The sequence below is a fragment of the Oncorhynchus nerka genome, linkage group LG26, assembly GCF_034236695.1.
Source record: "Oncorhynchus nerka isolate Pitt River linkage group LG26, Oner_Uvic_2.0, whole genome shotgun sequence".
In the NCBI taxonomy this organism is placed as follows: domain Eukaryota; kingdom Metazoa; phylum Chordata; class Actinopteri; order Salmoniformes; family Salmonidae; genus Oncorhynchus; species Oncorhynchus nerka.
Window position 1 is genome coordinate 27,189,050 of NC_088421.1, and position 26,652 is coordinate 27,215,701.

General features: G+C 42.6%; 1 protein-coding gene and 2 long non-coding RNA genes across 4 annotated transcripts in view; 1 reads left to right on the forward strand and 2 right to left on the reverse strand.

The window, feature by feature from the left end:
- LOC115118739 (immunoglobulin mu heavy chain-like) overlaps window positions 1-26,652 on the forward strand; it is a 116,740-nt gene that overhangs the window by 45,089 nt on the left and 44,999 nt on the right. The gene's annotated exons all lie outside the window — the stretch shown is intronic.
- On the reverse strand, window positions 1,418-6,065 carry LOC135564686 (uncharacterized). Its single transcript, XR_010461210.1, has 3 exons — window positions 4,946-6,065; window positions 4,156-4,843; window positions 1,418-4,025 (listed from the first exon to the last, which is right to left on the reverse strand). It is a non-coding gene; the product is annotated as an uncharacterized LOC135564686 (long non-coding RNA).
- On the reverse strand, window positions 9,303-15,483 carry LOC115118740 (uncharacterized). The gene is made up of 3 exons (XR_003861894.2): window positions 15,397-15,483; window positions 13,650-13,720; window positions 9,303-13,526 (listed from the first exon to the last, which is right to left on the reverse strand). It is a non-coding gene; the product is annotated as an uncharacterized LOC115118740 (long non-coding RNA).

The window sequence follows — 26,652 nt, forward strand, 5'->3', positions numbered from 1 at the left end:
GGAATGAATTTCAATTAACAGGTGTGCCTTGTTAAAAGTTAATTGTGGAATTTATTTTTGTCTTAATGTGTCAGATTTCAAAAAAACATTACGGAAAACCATGCAATAATGCCATGCAATAATCTGAGTATGGCGCTCAGAGACATACACAACCCAAGAAGATATCCGCCATGTTGGAGTCAACATAAGTCAGAAATAGCATTATAAATATTCACTTACCTTTGATGATCTTCGTCAGAATGCACTCCCAGGAATCCCAGTTCCACAATAAATGTTTGATCTGTTCCATAATGTCCTTAATTTATGTCCAAATTCCTCCTTTTGTTAATCTTTAGGATGTTTTTATCATAAATGTTCAATGCCCCCCTTCACAGTAGAAGCCTGAAACAACATTCTAAAGACTGTTGACATCTAGTGGAAGCCTTAGGAAGTGCAAGATGACCCATATCCTACTATATATTCAATACGGGCTGAGTTGAAAAACTACAAACCCCAGATTTCCCACTTCCTGGTTGGATTTTTTCTCAGGTTTTTGCATGCCATATGAGCTCTGTTATACTCACAGACATCATTCAAACAGTTTTACAAACTTCAGAGTGTTTCCTATCAAAATCTACTACTTATATGCATATTCTAGCTTTTAGGACAGAGTAGCATTTAGTTTACTCTGGGCACCAGCTACTGAGTAGCTATCTAAGCTACTCAATACTGCCCCCCTGCCCCAAATAAGTTAATTACTTGTTCATGTGACATCAAGAAAGCTTGACCAGTCTAGGCAAGAGGTAGTTTGAATGTTAGTGTTTGGACTCTTGTAGTGTAGTGCTTTGTGATATTGTTGTTTTATTATTTACACTACTGATACTCAGTATTATTCTAGTGTGACACAAAGAGAGGTAGTAGTACCCCACCTATCCATGTTGTACAGCTGGTTCACCAGCTTCAGTCAGTGTTTCTGTCGAGCAGTGGAGGTTCTAGCTTGTATGGCTCCCTGGTTGAATCCCCCCTTCAGCGGGGTGTTCACCTACATTAACCTATCTAGGATAGGGGGATGCTAGCGTCCCACTTGGCCAAAAGCCAGAGAAAATGCAGCCTGGCGAATTCAAATAAAATTATATAAAAATCAAACTTTCAATAAATCACACATGTAAGATACTAAATTAAAGCTACACTCGTTGTGAATCTAGCCAACATGTCATATTTTTAAAAGGCTTTTCGGCGAAAGCATAAGAAGCTATTATCTGATGATAGCACAACAGTAAACAAAGAGAGTAGCATATTTCAACCCTGCGGGCGCTACACAAAACACAGAAATAAAGTGTAAATCATGCCTTACCTTTGACGAGCTTATTTTGTGGGCATTCCAATATGTTCCATAAACATCACAATTGGTTCTTTTGTTCGATTAATTACGTCCATATATATCCAAAATGTCAATTTATTTGGCGCGTTTGAACCAGAAAAAAACAGCTACCAATTTGCGCAACATCACTAAAAAATATCTCAAAAGTTACCTGTAAACTTTGCCAAAACATTTCAAGCTACTTTTGTAATACAACTTTAGGTATTTTGAAACGGTAATAATCTATCAAATTGAAGACGGGTCTATCTGTTTTCAATACAGGACAACAACAAACTGATGCTACTTTTCCAGTCTTGCAAAACTCTCAACAGTGTTACACTTTTTCAAGATGGCTGTACTTCTTCATTTCACAAAGGAATAACCTCAACCATTTTCCAAAGACTGGTGACATCCAGTGGAAGCGGTAGGCACTGCAAACAAGTGCCTTATAAATATAGTTCCCCAATGAAAATCATTGAATAGACAGTGACCTCAAATGTATTTTTTCTGAATGGTTAGTCCTCTGGGTTTTGCCTGCTACATAAGTTCTGTTGTACTCACAGACATGATTCAAACAGTTTTAGAAACTTCAGAGTGTATGAATATGCATATCTTATTTACTTGGCATGAGTAGCAGGAAGTTGAAATTGGGCACGCTATTTATCCAAAAGTGAAAATGCTGCCCCCTATCCCTTAAGAAGTTAACTGTAATTTTTATTCAGACATTTGGAACAACACAAATAAATGGTCATTTAAAACTATATGAATCTAAAAATATATACAAAAAAGACTCATAACTATCGAAAAGAATTAACAAAGACAAATAGAAACAAATTGTAGTAAATAAATACCAATGTAAAAAAATCTAATTATTACACTATTACCCTATTGCTAACAAAAAACACACAAATTAAACTAAATTGCACAAATCCTATATCACACAAATACACAAAATAACACACTTATAAAGAATAGAACCTGATTATTACACTAATGCACTTCACACAAGAAACACACAAACTAAATTGCAGAACAATTAAAATATATATATATATATATATATTTTTTTTTAAACTTTATTTAACCAGGCAAGTCAGTTAAGAACAAAATCTTATTTTCAATGACGGCCTAGGAACAGTGGGTTAACTGCCTGTTCAGGGGCAGAACGACAGATTTGTACCTTGTCAGCACGGGGGTATGAACTTGCAACCTTCCGGTTACTAGTCCAACGCTAATTGCATTAGTCCTGTACAAAGTTAGAGGTGTGCTATTTGATAGATAGCTCCCCCTACCTCAGGCTTCCAGTGGGGAGACCTGAGGTCAACCTAACCCTGCCCCCCTCCCCATCTCGTACTTCTGAGTGGGAGCCCTTACCAGGCAGTAGCCTGCCTAGCTCACAAACTATCAGGGCGCCCACCCCGGCAAGGTTAATTGACCCACATGCTGACATGATATCATTGACGTGATGAGCAATTGAGTGATAGAGAACCGATCACGTAAATGTCACCATTCAAAATGTAATAAAACATTTTTTTTAGTGTGCGGGCACCCCGTGCCGCCCCCAGCAAGATGCTGCCCTGGGCGGCTGCACATGTCGCCTATACCTAAACCCACCACTGGCGAGCACAATAATAAACAGCAGAGTCCTCTTGGCCTACAATAACTGTGTGCTTGTGAAGACGTCCTCAGTCAGAGTGAACTGGCCTTTTATTCATTCTCCCATTCCACTCCAGGGCTTTTTCGTAAGCTCAATTGTTTAGTGATAGTTAGTGCAGGGCTCACTGTAATGTCAGCCAGGCGACCTATAATGGGAAGGCCAGAGCTGACTGTCTGATTATAAAGGGATGAAAGGATTGACTTTGCATAGACCTCCCACCAGAGGTTTAAATAGAGACTGAGAGGAAGAGTTGATCATGTCAACATTGTTTCTCAGAACAGCACAGGATGACAATCTATTAGGGTCACCCAAAGATCTATATTTGTTTCATTACTGTTTAACATTAATGACCTTCGTGGTACATGTATTTAATATTGCATTAATTGTTTAATGAAATTTGAAATCTGGTTTCATTTAAATAAGATCACCAAATTGAAAAACATAACCGATTAGTAATGTAATAGCAATGTTAGTTATTTACTATTGTCAACTGACTTGAAATGGCTTTAAAGTTTTCAGTTAAAGGTTTATAATGATATTCATACAGTTATCTTGACAAGTTGTCAGGTATATTTCATTTTTTTCAAGTTATCATGTATATTATGGTTATAATTTAGAGTACGATGTGCCTACTCCATCCTATAGTGTTGGTGGGGCCGTGGGATTGATGTTGACAGAGACTAGAGCTCAGAATTGTTTCACAGACTCTCACAGTAAGAGAAGTGCTGGATCAGTTTTTATACAGTGCTGCAGACTCCTGTGTCACTGTGTCTCTGCAACAATAATACACAGCAGAGTCTTCAGTCTTCAGACTGTTAATCTGTAGATGGTGAACCGACCCTGAAAAGACGGGGAGTAGTAGATGTAACTGCCGGAACCAATAATGGTAGCAACCTTTCCCAGGAGCCTGTCTGAGCCAAGCATTCCAATAGCTGCTTCTAAACCCAGCATATGTGCAAGTCAGTTTGTGGGATTCTTCAGACTTTTTAACCACTGATTGAGACTCAGTCAGTGTCTGACCCTGAACACCTGTGGAAATGAAATGACAAAAATACATTCAAACACATAATTAACGACACCTTTGTAGCAGATGATTTCTGAAAAATCCCTGAAAATGATGGTAAATTTGTTCTAGTGGACACAGAATATTTACACTTACTTATTGGAGAGTACTAAACTTTGTTCGGTGATAGTCAGGTTAATGCAGGGCTTGCTGTAATGTCAGTCCAAGTTGCCTAGACTGTGAAAGCCAGAGATTTTACATATGGGATGTTCAGACTAGATACGTTTGATTTTATACAATGCTGAACAGCACAGAAACAAGCGCATTTCCCTATGTGGGACAATACAAGTTGTATTGAATTATATGTATCTCTTACTGCACATCCCCTCTTGGGAATCTATTGTGGAGTTCAAGGATCTATAATAATTTCAGCAACTTTTGAGTAGTGTTAACTGTGTGTTTTAAGAACAGACGCGCTTCATTGCCTCTCATCCTGGGATCACTGTTGATCAGTTTTTGTACGGCGCTTCAGCTTCCTGTGTCACTGTGTCTTTGGCACAATAATAAACAGCAGAGTCTTCAGTCTTCAGGCTTTTCACCTCTAAGTACAGCTGGTTTTTGGAGACGTCTTTGGTGATGGTGAACTGGCCCTGGAGAGACTGGGCAAATACAGTGCCAGTGCCACCGTCAATGCGCCCAATCCACTCAAGTCCTTTCCCTGGTTTCTGACGGATCCAATGCAAATAGCTTAGAGAAAGGCCAGAGACAGCACAGGACAGTGTTACTGACTCTCTAGGTTTCTTCACCACTGGCTCAGAGGAGGTGAGTGACTGCCCCTGAACAGCTGAAAAACAGACAGAGGTTAGATTACTGTGACCCTCCAGCCAGGTAACACAGCTCCTCTCCCCTCTCCTACACTGGACAGAAATAACTCCAGTTAACTCACCTGAGATGAGAGCCAGGAGGAACACACATTCTAAAAGTGTCATTGTGGAAAGGTTCTACGATTCTAGAAGCAAGGGAAGAGACTGGGAGTGGTCGTCGTGACTGAGGGAGATCTGTGGAGGGCAGTTATATCAGACTATTGAAATGGGAGGAGACCTTGGGTCTATGTGAATCGAAACACATTTGCATCTCTATGGTGTTAAATACTTCTCCCCATTGCTCTAGTGGTCTAAATCCTACATAGTGTATCTTGGCACTGTTGAGAAATGTTTTTGTGAAGAATCAAGGTGTACATGTTATAATACTTATTGTGCCAGTGTATCAACAATAAGAGTTATGTCATAGAGCAGTTTTTCGATTTATATTATTTTCTTCTATTGAATCACTGGTGGCCATATGTTGCACTTGTGCTTGATGCTCATGGGTTTTCAGTTTCAGAACAGGTCCATGTCTTGGTTAGTATCATTGTAGTCATCCAGCACAATAATACACAGTCTCTTAATGCAGTTTGTGATTATGTTACGCCTGTGCTGGTTAAAATTGTGGTTTTTATGGGGCTTTTTGCTCAGATAATCGCATCGTATTCTTTTGCAGTAAATCCCTTTTTAAATCTGACAACGCAGTTGGATTAGCAAGATTCTAGGCTTTCAATACATGTGAGACACTTGTATTTTCATGAATGTTTAATATGACTATTTATGTAGCGATCACCGTATGTTGTGGAATTTCAGCCCGCTAGCGGGTTCCGTGCGCAGAGAGATTATGTCTGCAGACTCTGTCCTGTTAGAAACAGTCTGTTGCTGGAAGTGTCTCTGGTGATGCTGAACTTGGGTTTCAGTTCATCTTTATAAGTTGTGCTTCATCATAACAAATTACGCCAATCCTCTCCAGTGTTTTTCCTGTAGACTGTCCAGTCCAAGCTGTACAGTAGGTGCTGGTCAAGTTGCTGTACCAGGAGGTTATTTTCCTCACACAACACTCCAAGGGCCCTCACCTCCTCCCTGTAGGCCATCTCGTCGTTGTTGGTAATCAAGCCTACCACTGTAGTGTCGTCCGCAAACTTGATGATTGAGTCGGAGGCGTGCGTGGCCACGCAGTCGTGGGTGAACAGGGAGTACAGGAGAGGGCTCAGAACGCACCCTTGTGGGGACCCAGTGTTGAGGATCAGCGGTGTGGAGATGTTGTTACCTACCCTCACCACCTGGGGGCGGCCCGTCAGGAAGTCCAGTACCCAGTTGCACAGGGCGGGGTCGAGACCCAGGGTCTCGAGCTTGATGACGAGTTTGGAGGGTACTATGGTGTTAAATGCTGAGCTGTAGTCGATGAACAGCATTCTCACATAGGTATTCCTCTTGTCCAGATGGGTTAGGGCAGTGTGCAGTGTGGTTGCGATTGCGTTGTCTGTGGACCTATTTGGGCGGTAAGCAAGTTTAGTTTATTTGTTTGTTTGTTTAGTTTATTTTATTTTTACAGGGACAGTGCACATTAATCAACGTTTCAGTAAAAGTGCCGGTTTTAGCCAGCCGGCTAATTTTCAACCGCAGTCCCTGGGCAGGTTATTAAAAACAATTACAATATAGACAATAGCACCATAGAACAAGCAAGACATAGCAACATAGGACAAGCAAGACATAGCATACAGACAGAGCAACATAGAACAAAAAGCAGCAAGACAAAATTCATAAAAGCAACAAAGTGTTTCCACACCTCACAAGCTACAGACAACAGACAACATGGAAAGCGGCAACACACAGCTAGGGACCATGTTCACAAATCTGATTGACCTTTAGCCAGGTCTTCAAGCATTTTGTAAAAGTGTGATATGTGGTGCAGTTATGTGTGTCTGATGGCAGTGTATTCCAGACATGGGAAGCTCTCACAGAGAATGCAGATTTACTAAAGGTGCTTTTCCTTAGGGGAACTATACAGTCACCTCTCATGGCAGACCTTGTGGATCTGCTGCCATATGTCTGGGTTTTCTGTTTAACAAAAATATTGAGTGGAGGGGGAGCCAGGCCATTAAGGATCTTGAATACAAGACATGCGTCGGTGTATTGCACAAGATTTTCCCAACTCAAGAGCTCATGCTTTCTAAGGATGTGACAATGATGATGGCTATTGGGCTTCCTATCAAGCACTTTGAGAGCCTGTTTGTAGACAGACTGAATAGGTTTTAATGTTGTACAGCAAGCTTGGGCCCAACTAGTCAAGCAGTATGTTAAGTGGGGAGTATCATAGATTTGAAGTACAGTTTTGCTACCTCTGTAGTCAAACAATTTCGTATAAATCGGAAATTAGCTAGATTGAATTTAGTTATTTGAATTACCTTTTTCACATGCTTTTAAAAGAGAGGTTGGAATCAAGTATGATGCCAAGGTACTTAAAATCGGATACCACCTGGAGCTTCTCCCCTGACACATAGACATCTGGCTCAGTAGCATCTGTTGCCCTCTTTGTGAAGAACATGCAAACAGTTTTTTCACATTGAGATGCAAACACGAGTCACTGAGCCACTTTGTAACCTGGACCATTACAGTAGTGAGTTCTTGTGCAGCTTGTTGTTTGCTCTTTGCATGCACATATATCACTGTATCATCTGCATACATTTGAACTTCAGACCCAGTACAGACAGAAGGCAGATCATTAATGTACAGGCTGAACAGGAGGGGCCCCAGTATTGACCCTTGGGGCACGCCCACATCATAGCTACGAGTGGGCGACAGCTCATTGCTCACTCTGACACACTGAGTTCTGCCTTCAAGGTATGATTTCATCCATCTCAAGGCATCAGGGGAAAAGTTGAACTTGGACAATTTTGTGATGAGAATCTCATGGTTAACAGTATCAAAAGCCTTCCTTAGGTCCAGAAACACAGCCCCAACAGCACCCCCTTTGTCCATCTTGGACTTCACATTTTCCAGAAGAAAGCAGTTGGCCGTTTCTGTGGAGTGTTTCGCTCTGAAGCCAAACTGCATGGAGTGTAATGTGAAGGGGCTGTTGTTGAGGTGGGCAATCAGTTGTTCTGCTACACACTTTTCAACAACCTTTGACACCAAGGTAGTATACTAATGGGCCTGTAGTTACTCACGTCAGCAGGGTCGCCTGATTTAAAGATGGCCGTTATTATGGCCGACTTCCATACCCTTGAAACACACCGAGACCAATAGATGTGTTGGTGACCTTAGTAATGGGGCCAATGAGTGACTCTTTGTAGTTTTTAAGAAAGGTAGAGTCCATCCCAAACACATCTTTGGCTTTAGAGTTCTTTAGTGAGCTAATCACCTTGTTCACCTTTGACTCAGAAACCTCCCTTATGATGAAGACAGGTTGAGTGTCATTCACTAGCACTGAGCCCAAGAAATCAGTGGAGGGGTTCTGTGTCAGTACCCTGACAGAGTCAATAAAGTAGGAATTGAAGGCTGTTGCTATTTCAACTGCATCCTGTGTTAGATTGTTATTCACCATGATTTCTAGTCTTTTTGCAGTGTTACTATGGTCTTTCCCTGTTAACTTTTTTAGATTCTCCCATATCAATTTAGAATTTCCCTTTGCTTCACCAATTATGTTAATAAAAAAGTTTGCCTTGGCCTGTCTGATTTCTTTTATCACCTTATTTCTCAACATGGTAAACCTACATCTGTCATGCTCTAATTTAGATTTTAGGGCTATTTTTAGAGCATAATCTCGTTCTTTCATCAATTTCCAGATTTCTTCATTTAGCCAAGGAAGAGTGCTCTTTTGGCCAGGTTTGGATTTGATTTTCTTTAGGAAGCCATTTATTGTAGTCTGGATTGTGGATAGAAAAACCTGACTATCAGCTTCCACGTCTGTATAGGACAAGAGATCATTCCAGTTTATTCCCTTAATTGCTTTTTCAAAATAGTTTAATTCACTCTTAGGTATTCTGAGTTGATCCGGCTTTCTAACAGTAGAGAGGTTAAACCTGCTCTTAGACAGCTTTCTGGCTATAAGTGTCAGATTATGATCAGACAGCCCAGTAACCATATTGAATGATTTAGTCACTCTCTCTGGTTTATTACTGAACACCAAATCAATCTGTGTTTTAGAGCAACAAGTCACCCTGGTTGGCCCTTTAACTAGCTGTGTAAGGTCAAAGGTATTAGTGATCCGTTTGAGGGTTTTCCTACAACACTTGTCTTCATAATTAATGTTAAAATCTCCCATTAAGATGACCTCTTTCCCAAAATCACATTCCCTAAGCATGGTATTAAACTGATCAAAAAACACACTTTTGGTGGAAGGTGGCCTATACATTCCAATGAGGGTAAAAGACATTTGGGGAGACAGTATAACGTTCAGGCCGATACATTCTAGTTCATTATCACATGACCACTCAATTTGTTTACATCGGATATGTTCTTTAATGTAAATCATCACACCCCCTCCTCTTCCTTCAATCCTGTCTCTCCTGAAAACATTGTAGCCAGGCACAATCAAAGCAGCATATGGAGAGTGTTTATGGAGCCATGTCTCTGAGAGGCAGAGAAAGTCAAGGTTAGAGTCTGTGAGTAGATGTTGAATTTGATCACTTTTTGGAATGACACTACGAATGTTCAAGTGCCCCCCTAGTAGTCCCTTGGGCTTAGCTCGTGGGTCCCAGATGACTCGAGAGTGATTGACACATTGAAAAAAGTTAAATTTTCTGTGTTTTCTGACGGCTGGGTTTAGGCCGTTTTGTTTCATTTTGATTAGGGGCAGTTCGGTAGCGCAATTAACAATCCCTCCCGCCTGCACTGGATGCGGGGAACTAATTAAAATAGCTTGCGTACCAGAAGCAGAGTCAGGGATCGCATATAGCGACTCTGGTATGTTTGAAGAGTCAAAATCTATCCTGGAGCCGGGTGAGTCGAGAGAAACCATAGGACCATAGCACTCACCCACCTCCACAGCGGCGACGACCAGTGGACGAGGCCTTCCACCGCTCTCCACTCCGGTGCGTATCACTGGCTCGGTGATATTGGGCCCAGGATTGAGTTGTACATCCCCGGAGAGCAGGAGGGTAGTGAACAGGTAGTTTAACAGTTTCCGATAAATGTTGGACTTGTGTTTGTTACGCCTAAGCGGTTCAGTAGAATAAGGAGCGAGGTAGACTTGGCCATTATTCAGAACATTATGGTATGCTGTGTACTGTCCGCTCCCGTGGAACGGTGAACCAATGTGTTTGGTGTTGATATTCTCCGGTAGTAGACTGATTGTGTCATCCCAGCAAGGACGCACTGAGATTATCAGTAGAGCAGCTACATAACTGACAATCATGGCAGAGTACTGGAGATAAAACACATAATTGCGCTTTAACTCTTTGCATGAGTTACTTAGCTGGGGTCGGCGTACACCTGATGGTTTAGATAAAATTACAGCATTCGAATGAGAAGCGGCACCTGCCGCACCACCCTGTCTTCCGTCCGCCATTTTTCCATAGAGATGTGTAAGTGTAAGAAATACATTGGCAAAGGCTGTTCACATGCATACTGTCACACTTGCACCCATTGGGGTTCAAATAATGTCTGAGACTATAACAGAAATGATATAGCAGATGAAAACCTGAAGAAAAACCAACCAGAATTTTTTTAAATTTTTTTAGGGCACAGGCTCTTTCAATGCAAACCAATCGGATTATTAAAAAAAATATATCTCCCATATTGCAGTGCCTATGGTTTCCACTAGATGTCAACAGTCTTTATACAAGGTTTCAGGCTTGTTTCTTGAAAAATGAATGAAATGAAATGAAGTCATTGGAGTTGTTCCAAGGGGAGCTCCATAACAAAAGTAGTCTTTCTCTTCATTATTTTCCTTTCCTATTGAACATACTACTTTTCGTATGAAATATTCTCGTTTATTTACATATTAGGGTACCTGAGGATTAATTAGAAACGTCATTTGACTTGTTTAGACGAAGTTTACTGGTAGCTTTTTGGATTCCTTTGTCTGCATGTTGAACGAGTTGATTACTGAAATCAATGGCGCCAACTAAACTGACTTTTTGGGATATAAAGAAGGACTTTATCAAACAAAACGACCGTTCATTGTGTAGCTGGGACCCTTGGGATTGCAAACAGAGGAAGATTTTCTAAAGTGAGTGAAATATTTTATCGCTATTTGTGATTTTGTGAAGCCTGTTTGGTTTAAAAATATGTTGATGTGGGGCGCTGTCCTCAGACAATCGCATGGTATGCTTTTGCCGTAAAGCCTTTTGTAAATCTGTCAAATCAGTTAGATTAACAAGAATATTAACAAGAATGTAAGTCACTTGTATTTTCATTAATGTTTAATATTACAATTATGTATTTTAATTGAGCACCCTCCAATTTCACCGGATGTTGTCGTTTTGATCCCGCTTGATCCCGAGAGATATATGATTCACACAGAGAGACTGTTTTATAAAAGGCAGAGGGAGTGAGATGAAAGAGTTAAAACATTAGAAAGCTATGTGTAATTTGCATAAGAAGGCAGGTACAGTATGACAGGGATGAGAATGTCAGAAAACCCTTTGTGAACCATATTGAATGTTGATGCTTCACTTATGGGATGGGACTGTATAGAATGTTTTGAAAAACAGCCATAGAACAATTTTTAGCAATCCTAATATTTTACCCTTATCAACAAAAACATCTAATGGTATACTCATCCGTGTTAAAAAATCAATTGCTAAGGACTCTGTTAACTCAATTCTTACCTCATTTGCACTCACTGTATATAGACTTTTTGTTTTCTTTTGTTCTACTGTATTATTGACTATGTTTTGTTTATTCCATGTGTAACTCTGTGTTGTTGAATGTGTCAAATTGCTATGCTTTAACTTGGCCAGGTCGCAGTTGCAAATGAGAACTTGTTCTCAACTAGTCTACCTGGTTAAATAAAGGTGAAATAAATCAAATAAAAATTGCTTACGCTTGTCAACTCTTACAACGCCTGGATAGGTATTTTACCTATCAGATAACCACATTGTATGTTACAGCAATCTGCATAGAATTAGGAATGAGTCTTTTTTTTACCTTTATTTAACTAGGCAAGTCAGTTAAGAACAAATTCTTATTTTCAATGACTGCCTAGGAACAGTGGGTTAACTGTCTGTTCAGGGGCAGAACGACAGATTTGTACCTTGTCAGCTTGGGGATTTGAGCTTGCAACCTTTTGGTTGCTAGTCCAACGCTCTAACCACTAGGCTACCCTGCCGCCCCCATCCTGATCTCTATGGAAATCTGTCAGTCGATGACATAGTCGATGATGTGGCACGCAACCATTGTTTGATGCGTGCAACGTCTGAAAGGGGGACGTGACCTTTCTCTCTACCAGGGAATTTAAATTTCAAAAGTGAAACAAATCTTCCAAATCTTTCCAAACTAAATGCAAGGCTTGAAGCAAGGGGAAATAAAGTGTGAGTTGAGATAAATACAAGAGATGATTCAGACAGCATAACATTCTTATGGAGGTGCAGTGATCATTTTCAGATGGAACTGTCAGCAGGCATTGGCATGTCTGTTACGGCCAATACAGCACGGCCTGGAATGCTGCTTGTCCAATCAGCATCCAGGATCCGAACAACCCATTCTATAACGTATTATAGCTAATACCAAATTACATGCTGAACTATGTTTGCATATGATTGCCTACAGTGTCTCAGAACTCTGAGTGGTCCACAATGTGGTTCTGTATTTTGTATTGTCAATTAATGTACCAGTATGTATTGTGGAGTGACACTTTCATCAATGTTTCTAACTATCTACTCTTGCCTATAGGACAATGCTCATGATAACAGCAGTTCAGTTGAAGGTTTACTGGTTGATTTGGTTCTCAGTGGAATGTGTGCAATTTGTAGTCTGCTGTACTGATACTCTACTGCCCTCTGTTGACTCTGTTGTACTGATGCTCTACTGCCCTCTGTTGACTCTGTTGTACTGATGCTCTACTGCACTCTGTTGACTCTGTTGTACTGATGCTCTACTGCCCTCTGTTGACTCTGTTGTACTGATGCTCTACTGCCCTCTGTTGACTCTGTTGTACTGATGCTCTACTGCCCTCTGTTGACTCTGTTGTACTGATGCTCTACTGCCCTCTGTTGACTCTGTTGTACTGATGCTCTACTGCCCTCTGTTGACTCTGTTGTACTGATGCTCTACTGCTCTCTGTTGACTCTGTTGTACTGATGCTCTACTGCCCTCTGTTGACTCTGTTGTACTGATGCTCCCATGCCCTCTGTTGACTCTGCTGCCAGTTAGAATCTCTGAGGGATTTTTGTGCAGATCCTCCACTCACACCACTGTGTCTCTTGCACAGTAATACACAGCAGAGTCCTCTTCTCTCAGACCAGACAGCTTCAGATGCTGTTAAAATTCTCTCTGGTGACTTCTACCCGTCCTTCAACAATTTTTGCATATGCAGTTCCACTAGCATCACTCCATATAATGCCTGTCCGTTCAAGTGCTCTTCCTGCAGGTTGACATAACCAGGCCATGTTGTAGCTACTAAAGATCCCTTACAGGAGAGGCTGAGAGGCTGAGAGGTTCTGAAGGCTTTTTCAGGACTGGACTGGAGGGAATGGACTCCAGACTCTGACCATACACCTCCAATAGAGAAAAGAGAAGGAAGACAATAGATCACAAATATTTTAACTCAATGGACATTACAATTATCTCTATATGTAAAATACCTTGTTCCAATAAATTGCTAGATTATTGAGTACATACTACAGAGGCCCAGCAAGACCAGGAGGAGGTGTAGTTTCCCTGTCATCTTATCACTATGGAAGACAATTCACCTATTGGAGGAAAAATCATATAAGTACACAAACTTGGGAGACAGAATTTGCATGACAACCATGGTTGGGTAGTAGCATGTCACATGCATATAGAAGGGGTTTCAAGGCAAGAAATACATTCTAAGATAAAGCCAGACATCAGTGATCACGGTCAATCAACAAACATGTTCTGTATTGTTTAAAACGTCTTAGGGCTGCAATCCCGTTAAAGGTGGTCAGTCCTGACATTAAAGATGTAACAATCATGGTTATCACGTTGTCCATATGTGTAGCATTATTTACAGGAGGTATTGACATTTTGAAACAAAATCCATGCCCTGTTAAGTAGAACCAATGAATGTTGAACATGTTAAATAAACTTAAGGCCCCGACTATCCTTTCTCAGGACTTATTATGGACAGAGCACTCCATCTCCAGTGGACTGTTACTTTTCAAACAGTTAATATGCTTTAAGACATGCAAATATACAGAAAGGACAAACATGCAGATGTTTTCAGCTACAATTGTGGTCTGTAGCACCACCAAGGCCAATGCTGAACAAAGAGAACTTTACATCGTAAGAATCTGACTTTCTGGGCCTGAGATATTGAAGCTTTAAAGTAATATTAAATAGGTAAAATGTACAAATAGCCAAATCGTCACAGATTCTGACCAAATTGACTGAACATATCAATAATAATAAACTATTTAATTGTAAATACTTGGAGTGGAATAAACCTATTTATGGTTACTTTTGTCACAATTATTATGCTTTAAGTCACACAGAAACAGCATATTTTCCATAATGTTGGTCAAACCGTATGAGAAGTAACTATTAAAGCATCCATCCATAATCTAAGGATTTATGTTTGATAATCCATTCTGTTCCACACAGGTCCTGCTCTCCTTTTCTCAGTTGTGTCTGTTTCTCTCACACACCCCACCCCTCTCTCTTCCCCTCTGTGACCCTCACAGCTGTGTGGCACCACGCTTGGTGAACTCCAGTCTGTCACCTGGGTTTTTCAGGGTCCCAGTTTAGCATCTCTGATGATTCAGATAGACAGTTAAAGCAGTTAAGTAGCCCAAGAACTGCAGGGACTGTTCCTATACACTTTCATGATCTAATTCTCACTACCTTGTTTCAGCTGAGGAGAAACTGCCTTTTTGCATAAGCCAGCTGGTGTCTGGTAACCACAGAATTTTTCAACCACGTGAACACGATTTGCATTTGGTTTGAATAAGTGGGGAGATGGGTCAAAGAATGAGACAATTGAATCACTATTTCATTTATATTATAAGCCGTTGTCAACGCTTGTATTAATTTTATGATTTAACCTTATCTCCTGTAGGTTCTACACCTATCACTGAAATTGTCTTACCATTTATTACACAATGCTGCATAGGATAGACCTTTACCATATTTTCCATCATTTCATTCCATATTCAAAAAGAGTGATATTGAATAGCACTAGAGATCAAATCAAAGTTGCCATAACACCTGAAATGGCACACCCTGATCTGTTTCACCTGTCTTTGTGATTGACTCCACCCCCCTACACTTGTCACCCATCTGAGCATATGATGAGGCAGCATCACAGACAGCTCAGATATTGATTCCACATTTTGCGGGTTTAAACGATATGTACTGCCTGGGGAAAAACAGGGGAAGGCGGTCCACCTAATTGTTCCACACTGACCTGATTGCAGCAAGCTTGTCTCTCTGCCGCCGAGCTGGTCTGGTGTCTTGATTTATAAAGCGGGTAATCCTGAAAATAATTTGGAAGTTTTCCAGAGACATTGTTGCATGGAAAACGTATCTGCCAGTGTATTCTGTGGATTCCCCATTGGATCTGAAAACACCAGCAAGGATAAGAACACCAAAGTATGCGTTTAAATTAGTTTGGTCCATCTCCTTCCATCTCTCTCCAAAAACACCTCTTCCCTGCAAATTAGTGCAGTCCAGAATAATTTTCTGGGTGGTGTCTGTGATGAACAGTTTAAAAGAAGACTTGATGTCCTGAACATGAGTAACCACCATCTGTGTCGTCCCTGGTTGCATCCTTATCAAATTGGCAGCCATGCGGGGTGGCTCATTCCTTGGGCAAGAAGAGCATTCAATTTCACAATTTTTTGACATCCATATTTCTCCTCCTGCAGGTTGTTGATGAGCTGGTTGCTGACAGGCTGGTCTTGGGGCTGGAGAAGGGTCAATCTCATCCTCTTCTTCCAACTCACTGTCAGACTCCAAATTGACAGAGACATGATCCTCATATTCGGAAAGTGGAAGATGCTCCTTCCACACTAGCTTCTCTCCACACTAGCTTATCTCTCCTTTTTGCCATACTGATTGATTGTGGTAAGGAGCCACACATGCAAAGCTATTTATTTGTTGTTTCGCTCCCCCAATTTGCACCTGGCTGGGGTAGAGTGTGGGAAAATACTGAATTGTTTACAATGTATCGAAATAATGTATTAAAATAACATTGTGCAGGTTCCCGCAAGATATTGTGTAGTTTCACAAACTACAAAGGGTAAAGAGTACAAGAAAAGCGGGAGACAGGCAGGGAGACAGACAGGATCTTGGTGCTGTGTTGAAAAAGCAGGCCCAGGGAAGACGAAGACAGAGTGAAGGCACACAGCAAATATTTTTGTTAAATTTTTACTTGTTTTCACCTACACACACACTTTTCCAGGCTTTTATAAACCTTGAGTGCAGTGGACTCAAACACCACATATGTAAGATACTGTAAATGTGTGTAGGGGGGTTGAACAGTGTGCATTAAATAAATAAATAAATATTTTACATGTTCTTCACAGTTCAAAAAGGCACTCGCACATCTGAGCTATCTTTTATGCAGGTACATGGTAACAGTTGAATAAAATGAGAAGAAAGAAGAAACCCACACACTGCTCTTGATAGTATCACTGCTCTTTAATAAGCTTTACGTATCGGCCTCACAGCCTTCGTCAGAACTTTTGTGAGTTTAAAAAAAGCACCCTTATGTAAACATAGCCCCACCCACACCCCACCCACATCTGGAACGGTACTGGTGCTGTATACAGCGGTGTTTGTCAGACGAGTAGACATCCCGAAAATCGAATAGCGTCCCAACCGATTGGCTACAAGATGAGACACTCATAAACAGCATTAACACAATGGTGTTTTCCATTTGTTCTACGACGCCCACAAGTCTCACAAAGGTAGCCTGGTAACGGTTAAAGTGACATTTAATTTGAGTCTGTATGTTGGTAGCAGCCTCTCTGTTAGTGATGGCAGTTTAACAGTCAGATGACCTTGAGATAGAAGCTGTTTTTCAGTCTCTCGGTCCCAGCATTGATGACCTGTACTGACCTTGCCTTCTGGATGATAGCGGGGTGAACAGGCAGTGGCTCGGGTGGTTGTTGTCTTTAATGATCTTTTTGGCCTTCTTGTGACATTGGGTGCTGTGGGTGTCCTGGAGGGCAGGTAGTTTACCCCCAGTGTTGCGTTGTGCAGACCCCACTACCCTCTGGAGAGCCTAGCGGTTGAGGGTGGTGCAGTTGCCGTGCCAGGTAGTGATACAGCCTGACAGGATGCTCTCAATTGTGCATCTGTAAAAGTTTGAGGCTTTTACGCGACACGTCAAATTTCTTCAGCCTTCTGAGGTTGACGAGGCGCTGTTGTGCCTTCTTCACCACGCTGTCTGTGTGGGTGGACCATTTCAGTTTGTCCGTGATGTGTAAGCCGAGGAACTTAAAACTTTCCACCTTCTCCACTACTGTCCCGTCAATGTGGATAGGGGGGTGCTCCCTCTGCTGTTTCATGAAGTCCACGATCATCTCCTTTGTTTTGTTGACATTGAATGAGAGGTTATTTTCATGACACCCCACTCCGAGTGCCCTCACCTCCTCCCTGTATGCTGCCTCGTCATTTTTCCTAATCAAGCCCACAACTGTTGTCATCTGTAAATTTGATGATTGAGTTGGAGGCGTGCATGGCTATGCAGTCATGGGTGAACAGGGAGTACAGGAGGGGGTGGAGCACGCACCCTTGTAGGGCCCCACTGTTGAGGATCAGTGAAGTGGAGATGTTGTTTCCTACCTTCATGGCATTTTTTTCCTCAGTTACATTGTTTTGTTCAATTTTGCTTCAAATAGAAATTGTGTGAGCAACAATAGGCTTTTACCAAAGCGTAGTTTATGTTGTTAAATGGACATATCAGTGAAGACCACCTCTTCCAGGGCAACAGGAGACACTGTATTTATCTCTATACTCCAAAGTGCAGAAGAATCATGTCTAAACCAATTTCGGACGTGGCAAAATGCTAGTGCCAGTAAATACAATTTAAAGTTTGGTACGGATAGTCATCCTACCTCTTTCCCTCATTGTATGTGTGTTCATTTTATCCGGGATCATTTACATTAGTCCTCCATTGGGGTCTTGAGAGGGAGTTTTTGTCTGTCATAGTTGAAGTGTACCTATGATGAAAATTACAGGCCTCTCTCATCTTTTTAAGTGGGAGAACTTGCACAATTGGTGGCTGACTAATATATTTATATTTCATAAAACGGCATTAGCACTTACCCGTCCAGAAGTACGTCCTGTCCTTGCAGAAACAGCTCCTCAGCTCCTGTTTGAATCATAACACTCAAAGGTTCCTCAAACAAAAAATCTTTCTCACTTTCCCGATCAATCTCTTCTATAATCTGGTGCAAATTTGTATACTTAGACTTTGACTTCACTTTTCCTGATTTATTCGCCATGATGTCTTCAATGAAATCGTTGAAAATACAACTTTCCAAAATACTGCTGTGCGTAACAAGCGTCACAGCAACTCCTCTGATAGTCAAGGCGAGAATGGAGTTCGTTACGCATGCGATATCAAACAAGGAATGGTGCTCCAACCCAAAACCATTACATACTGGCGTTTACCTTATCTCATTTGCTATCTACCCAGCTAGATTGCAAGAGTTCAGTGGTCATTGGGCAGAAATACAGTCAATCAACGAAGCTTTGCTAAAATTATTGGTCCGCAAGGTAGTCATTGCTGGTTGTCTTCAAATCAGTTCAATACTACCCGCAAAAAAAACAATGACATTTGGCTGTGTTGCAAACATCCAGAGGAATGCACTGAAACCAACCATGACTTGATAAACGATTGTTTAAAGTGTGTAATTACGTTGAATGCTCCGTAAAAAATTGATAGAGATGGAATTCACGGCACAAACGGGTTACAAAATGTTTAGATTTAGGCTATAAAAATGGATTTTATCAAAGAAAACCGCACTTCATTTGATCACTGGGACCCTCAGGAAGAGAAATGAGAGCAAGATATCAGATTGTAAGTCATAATTTTACCTTCAGATGTGAATGTGTAAAAACTGTCATGGCGGAAAATGTTTTTTGTTGTTGATTGCTCTTCTCAAACAAAAGCATGGTATTTGTTCTCTGTAATAGCTATTTTAAATCGGAAAACGTAGTTTGATTACCAAGATCCTAATCTTTTGAAGGATATATGACACTTGCATTTTCAAGAATGTTTAATGTTACGACGTTGTATTTTTAGTTGTCACTCTGAGATTTTCCCTGATGTTGATCCCTGTATGGGGATCGCAGCCAGGTTAATTAATAGCCCAGTGCCAGCTGTGGCCAACCTCCAGAGGGCGAGCTATGCAAACTTACTTCCCTTCCCCCTCTGTATATAAAGCAGCATGTTGCCAACTCATCATTCAACTCATACAATAGTTACTAGTTATATGATATTTCAGAAACCAGATTATGAATACCTGTGGGTTTGTTATTTTTTTACACTAGCATGAATATTGGGTGAGTATGAAGCCAGTACCTTTTCACCAGGAAAGTTACATTTGTTGAATTAATAATTTATTGTGCCAACTACACGCTTCCGGGTTGGAGCGATCTGGTCGCATCCGCGCTTCGGTCTGCAGGTTGTATAACTTTTTCATTACATTTCATTACATTTCATTATAGTACAACGGTCTGATTTGTCTAATCTTAGCAATTTCCTCTTAGCTAGCTACATAGTCGTCGTTGTATCAAAGATAATTGCGTAATTATCGTATTTCGTAAATCTCCTATCTGTCCAACACGTTCACCGTCTACCGTAGCACTGTAGTACTATCACACTCAACTGAACGTCTTGATTAGTGTAGTGTTAGCTAGCTACATAGCTAGCTACATAGTTGTCTTTGCTGTCTTCGTATCCAAGATAATTGTGTAGCTTAGAGTGTGGAGTCTTAGAGTGATAATTGCGTTATTATTGTATTTCGTCGCCCTCCTATCTGCCTAGCAGCTAGCATACGTTCACCGGCTACCGTAGCACTGTAGTAACTATCACACTCAACCGAACGACTTGATTAGTGTAGTATTAGATAGCTACATAGTTGTCTTTGCTGTCTTCGTATCCAAGATAATTGTGTAGTTTAGAGTGTGTAGTCTTAGAGTGATTATCTTAATTCACCGAGGTTAGCTAGCCAGCTATTTTGTCGTCCTTAACGTAGGAGACACTCCTAGCTAGCCAATAGCCAGCCAACGTCTACTGAATAGAACTTTCGCATTCCGGTCGCATTCCGCGTCGCTCCACAGGTAGTATCACTTTTTCACTTCATTTCATTACAGTCCCAACGGTGTGATTTGTTTGATCGTAGCTAGCTACATAGCCGTCTTTGTTTCAAAGATAATTGTGTAGTCTAGAGCGATTTTCTAGGTTAGCTAGCCAGCTATTGTCGTTCTCCTACGCAACGTAACGTAACCAACACTGCTAGCTAGCCAGCTAGCTCCCGATAAGCAGCATTGTAGAAACTTCACACTCAACGGTACGACTTGATTAGGGTAGTGTCAACAACGCAGCTAGCCTACCCCAGCAGTACTCTATCATTTTAATCATTTTAGTCAATTAGATTCTTGCTACGTAAGCTTAACTTTCTGAACATTCGAGACGTGTAGTCCACTTGTCATTCAATCTCCTCTGCATTAGCGTAGCCTCTTCTCTAGCCTGTCAACTATGTGTCTGTCTATCCCTGTTCTCTCCTCTCTGCACAGACCATACAAACGCTCCACACCGCATGGCCGCAGCCACCCTAATCTGGTGGTCCCAGCGCGCACGACCCACGTGGAGTTCCAGGTCTCCGGTAGCCTCTGGAACTGCCGATCTGCGGCCAACAAGGCAGAGTTCATCTCAGCCTATGTCTCCCTCCAGTCCTCGACTTCTTGGCTCTGACGGAAACATGGATCACCACAGACAACACCGCTACTCCTACTGCTCTCTCTTCGTCCGCCCACGTGCTCTCGCACACCCCGAGAGCTTCTGGTCAGCGGGGTGGTGGCACCGGGATCCTCATCTCTCCCAAGTGGTCATTCTCTCTTTCTCCCCTTACCCATCTGTCTATCGCCTCCTTTGAATTCCATGCTGTCACAGTTACCAGCCCTTTCAAGCTTAACATCCTTATCATTTATCGCCCTCCAGGTTCCTCGGAGAGTTCATCAATGAGCTTGATGCCTTGATAAGCTCCTTTCCTGAGGACGGCTCACCTCTCACAGTTCTGGGCGACTTTAACCTCCCCACGTCTACCTTTGACTCATTCCTCTCTGCCTCCTTCTTTCCACTCCTCTCCTCTTTTGACCTCACCCTCTCACCTTCCCCCTACTCACAAGGCAGGCAATACGCTCGACCTCATCTTTACTAGATGCTGTTCCTCCACTAACCTCACTGCAACTCCCCTCCAAGTCTCCGACCACTACCTTGTATCCTTTTCCCTCTCGCTCTCATCCAACACTTCCCACACTGCCCCTACTCGGATGGTATCGCGCCGTCCCAACCTTCGCTCTCTCTCCCCGCTACTCTCTCCTCTTCCATCCTATCATCTCTTCCCTCTGCTCAAACCTTCTCCAACCTATCTCCTGATTCTGCCTCCTCAACCCTCCTCTCCTCCCTTTCTGCATCCTTTGACTCTCTATGTCCCCTATCCTCCAGGCCGGCTCGGTCCTCCCCTCCCCGCTCCGTGGCTCGACGACTCATTGCGAGCTCACAGAACAGGGCTCCGGGCAGCCGAGCGGAAATGGAGGAAAACTCGCCTCCCTGCAGACCTGGCATCCTTTCACTCCCTCCTCTCTACATTTTCCTCCTCTGTCTCTGCTGCTAAAGCCACTTTCTACCACTCTAAATTCCAAGCATCTGCCTCTAACCCTAGGAAGCTCTTTGCCACCTTCTCCTCCCTCTTGAATCCTCCTCCCCCTCACCCCCTCCTCCCTCTCTGCAGATGACTTCGTCAACCATTTTGAAAAGAAGGTCGACGACATCCGATCCTCGTTTGCTAAGTCAAACGACACCGCTGGTTCTGCTCACACTGCCCTACCCTGTGCTCTGACCTCTTTCTCCCTCTCTCTCAGATGACATCTCACGTCTTGTGACGGCCGGCCGCCCAACAACCTGCCCGCTTGACCCTATCCCCTCCTCTCTTCTCCAGACCATCTCCGGTGACCTTCTCCCTTACCTCACCTCGCTCATCAACTCATCCCTGACCGCTGGCTACGTCCCTCCCGTCTTCAAGAGAGCGAGAGTTGCACCCCTTCTGAAAAAACCTACACTCGATCCCTCCGATGTCAACAACTACAGACCAGTATCCCTTCTTTCTTTTCTCTCCAAAACTCTTGAACGTGCCGTCCTTGGCCAGCTCTCCCGCTATCTCTCTCAGAATGACCTTCTTGATCCAAATCAGTCAGGTTTCAAGACTAGTCATTCAACTGAGACTGCTCTTCTCTGTATCACGGAGGCGCTCCGCACTGCTAAAGCTAACTCTCTCTCCTCTGCTCTCATCCTTCTAGACCTATCGGCTGCCTTCGATACTGTGAACCATCAGATCCTCCTCTCCACCCTCTCCGAGTTGGGCATCTCCGGCGCGGCCCACGCTTGGATTGCGTCCTACCTGACAGGTCGCTCCTACCAGGTGGCGTGGCGAGAATCCGTCTCCTCACCACGTGCTCTCACCACTGGTGTCCCCCAGGGCTCTGTTCTAGGCCCTCTCCTATTCTCGCTATACACCAAGTCACTTGGCTCTGTCATAACCTCACATGGTCTCTCCTATCATTGCTATGCAGACGACACACAATTAATCTTCTCCTTTCCCCCTTCTGACGACCAGGTGGCGAATCGCATCTCTGCATGTCTGGCAGACATATCAGTGTGGATGACGGATCATCACCTCAAGCTGAACCTCGGCAAGACGGAGCTGCTCTTCCTCCCGGGGAAGGACTGCCCGTTCCATGATCTCGCCATCACGGTTGACAACTCCATTGTGTCCTCGTCCCAGAGCGCTAAGAACCTTGGCGTGATCCTGGACAACACCCTGTCGTTCTCAAATAACATCAAGGCGGTGGCCCGTTCCTGTAGGTTCATGCTCTACAACATCCGCAGAGTACGACCCTGCCTCACACAGGAAGCGGCGCAGGTCCTAATCCAGGCACTTGTCATCTCCCGTCTGGATTACTGCAACTCGCTGTTGGCTGGGCTCCCTGCCTGTGCCATTAAACCCCTACAACTCATCCAGAACGCCGCAGCCCGTCTGGTGTTCAACCTTCCCAAGTTCTCTCACGTCACCCCGCTCCTCCGCTCTCTCCACTGGCTTCCAGTTGAAGCTCGCATCCGCTACAAGACCATGGTGCTTGCCTACGGAGCTGTGAGGGGAACGGCACCTCACTACCTCCAGGCTCTGATCAGGCCCTACACCCAAACAAGGGCACTGCGTTCATCCACCTCTGGCCTGCTCGCCTCCCTACCACTGAGGAAGTACAGTTCCCGCTCAGCCCAGTCAAAACTGTTCGCTGCTCTGGCCCCCCAATGGTGGAACAAACTCCCTCACGACGCCAGGACAGCGGAGTCAATCACCACCTTCCGGAGACACCTGAAACCCCACCTCTTTAAGGAATACCTAGGATAGGATAAAGTAATCCTTCTCCCCTCCCCCCTTAAAAGACCTAGATGCACTATTGTAAAGTGGCTGTTCCACTGGATGTCATAAGGTGAAAGCACCAATTTGTAAGTCGCTCTGGATAAGAGCGTCTGCTAAATGACTTAAATGTAAATGTAAATGTATTGAATGACCGCCGTAATGTTTGCAGGAGTTTGCTGTGATGAGATGGATCAGTCACCTTCTCACACAACTGAAAAGCCAGTTCACCCTGACTGAGGACATCTCCACAAGCACCCAGTTCATAGAGGCCAGGTGTCTGAGATCAGATGACTCTGCTGTTTATTATTGTGCTCGAGAGACACCACTGGGGAAGCTGCACCAAAACCACCCAGTCAAAAGTATGCCACATATGCACACGCAATACCTCTGTGGCCCACCTAGGGGTCACTGCCCCTTCTTAGAGTTCCACTGTTCTACAGTATGATGTCCCAATACTGTACCATAATACGTAACACTCAACATTCTTACAAATTCTCATTCATATTCCTGTAGTGCAAAGAACATTTATTTTACAATCTAAAGAGATGATGCACAACTCACTCTTTAAGTATAATTATATATGCTCATCTGTGCACGCTATCCTTCATCCACAACGGACGGTGAGAACGGATTGGCATTTCTTCATATACATTTGGATTATAAAATCTGACAAGATCAACTCTACTGGATAAAGACAAATTTCCAAGGTAAAAATAAGATAATTTATTGAATCAGAGAGATTTGTGATGACTCCAGGGAAATATGACAGGTACCTGATAGATGTATTGGTCTCTGGTGTGTGGAGAGGTTTTTGTATGGGTGTGTGTCATCGTGATAACAACGGGGGCACAGTGTTACACGCCATAACAAAAACCACTGTAGTGGAAATGGCTACCCACTTCATCTCATATGTAAATACAAGATAAACATTTAAACAGCTTCTCCAACTATTGGATTCCGACAACAGAATATATATATATATATATATTTTTTTTTGCTGTTTCAAATATTTTTATTAAACACACACAAGAATGGTGTATAGGTATACATGACAAGTATACAATTCTTATCTAAACATAAAAGAGCATACAGGAACAACAAGACCCAGAGTTCTGGGTGCAGAACAAATAATACAAAACACGACATACAAAACAAGGACACGTAGAAAGAAAGAGGGAAGATGTCCCCCCTTTTGCCTTGATGGCATCAGTAGAAGGTGTGCTAACAGATTGAAAAGCATCATATAGACGCGATATCAGTTTATCTGAGGTGGGGCATATTTTTATGCATCCGTCAAACATGGAAGGTTTGGCATCCCCAAATGTTGGGAGGTGTTTTCTAACGTAGTCTCTAATTTGTAGGTATCTGAAAAAATTACTTCTGGGAAGATTATAAGTTTCCCTCAGCAGCTCAAAGGAAGCAAAGGTCCCTTCTATGTATAAATCCCCTATGGTACTTATCCCCAACTCTCCCCATCGCTCAAAGGTGTTATCAAGGTTAGAAGGGGCAAAGGAGGGATTCCTGGCGACAGGGAGCATGAATGACATTGGTCTGAGCTCAAAGTGGACTTTAATTTGCTTCCAGATTCGGACTGTGCTATGTATTATAGGATTGTTACAATAAAGTGACATCTCCAGATTGACAGGCGACAAAATCACAGCGCCAATAGAGAAGGGGTGACACTCCTCACGCTCCATACTAAGCCAGCTGGGTGCCGGGAGTACGTCATCCAACAGAAACGTAACAATGCGGAGGTTAGCGGCCCAGTAATAAAATATAAAATTTGGGAGAGACAATCCTCCTTCCATCTTGGATTTACAGAGGTGTTTTTACCTATCCTGTGTGTTTTATAATCCCAGATGAAAGGATTGATAATTGAGTCCAGTTGTTTATGAAAGGATTTAGGTATGAATACTGGGATGTTCTGATATAGGTAGAGCAGTTGTGGGAGGAAGACCATTCTAATGGCATTAATTCTTCCGAGCAGAGAAATTGGGAGAGTTCTCCAAAATAGTATGTTTGCTTTGAGTTTTTGTATCAGAGAGGGAAATTCTCTTTAAATAGTAAGGAGTATTGTTTGGTAACTACAATTCCTAGGTAGGTAAATTTTCTGAAGATAACTTAAATGGGAGATGTTCTAGCCAGGAGGTATTTTGCGACCGTATGGGCATTAATTCACTCTTGTTCCAATTTATTCTGTATCCCGAGAAGGTACCAAACAAATTGATCACATCAAGAATAGCTGGGATACTAGCCTGGGGTTCTGTTACATAGAGGAGGATGTCATCTGCGTATAGGGAGATCTTATTTAGAGTATCTTTAGTATTATAGCCGTGTATTGCTGCATGAGATCTAATCGTCTGAGCGAGCGGTTCAATAATTAGGGCGAAGAGCATAGGCGACAGCGCACAACCCTGCCTTGTCCCCCTGTTGAGGTTAAATCGGGGTGACAATGATTGGTTAGTGAGTATTCTGGCACAGGGGTTCCTATATAAAAGCTGGATCCAATTTATGAACCTATCTCCAATATTAAATTTCTGTAGGACCTTGAATAGATAGGGCCACTCAACTTGGTCAAAGGCCTTTTCGGCGTCAAGAGATATGACGGCAAGGTCCACGTTGGGTAACCTCTGAGAATACATAATATTGAAGAGGCGCCTGAGATTGAAGAATGAGTTTCTGTTAGGGATAAAGCCGGTCTGATCCGAATGGACCAATTTGCCAATTAAAGTGCTAAGCCTGTTAGCCAGAGTTTCTGCTAAAATCTTTTGGTCTGTATTAAGGAGATATTGGTCTGTATGACCCTACCTCTTCTGGATCTTTACCCTTCTTATGTATAACTGTAATGAACGCTTCGTCCAAAGTAGAAGGGAGAGCTCCATCCTCATTGGCCTGAATCAACATTTTGTGCAGATAGGGGGAGAGCATGTTGCTGAATGTTTTATAGAATTCACCAGGGTATCCATCTGGGCCCGGGGTCTTGCCACTCTTTAGAGATTTAATTG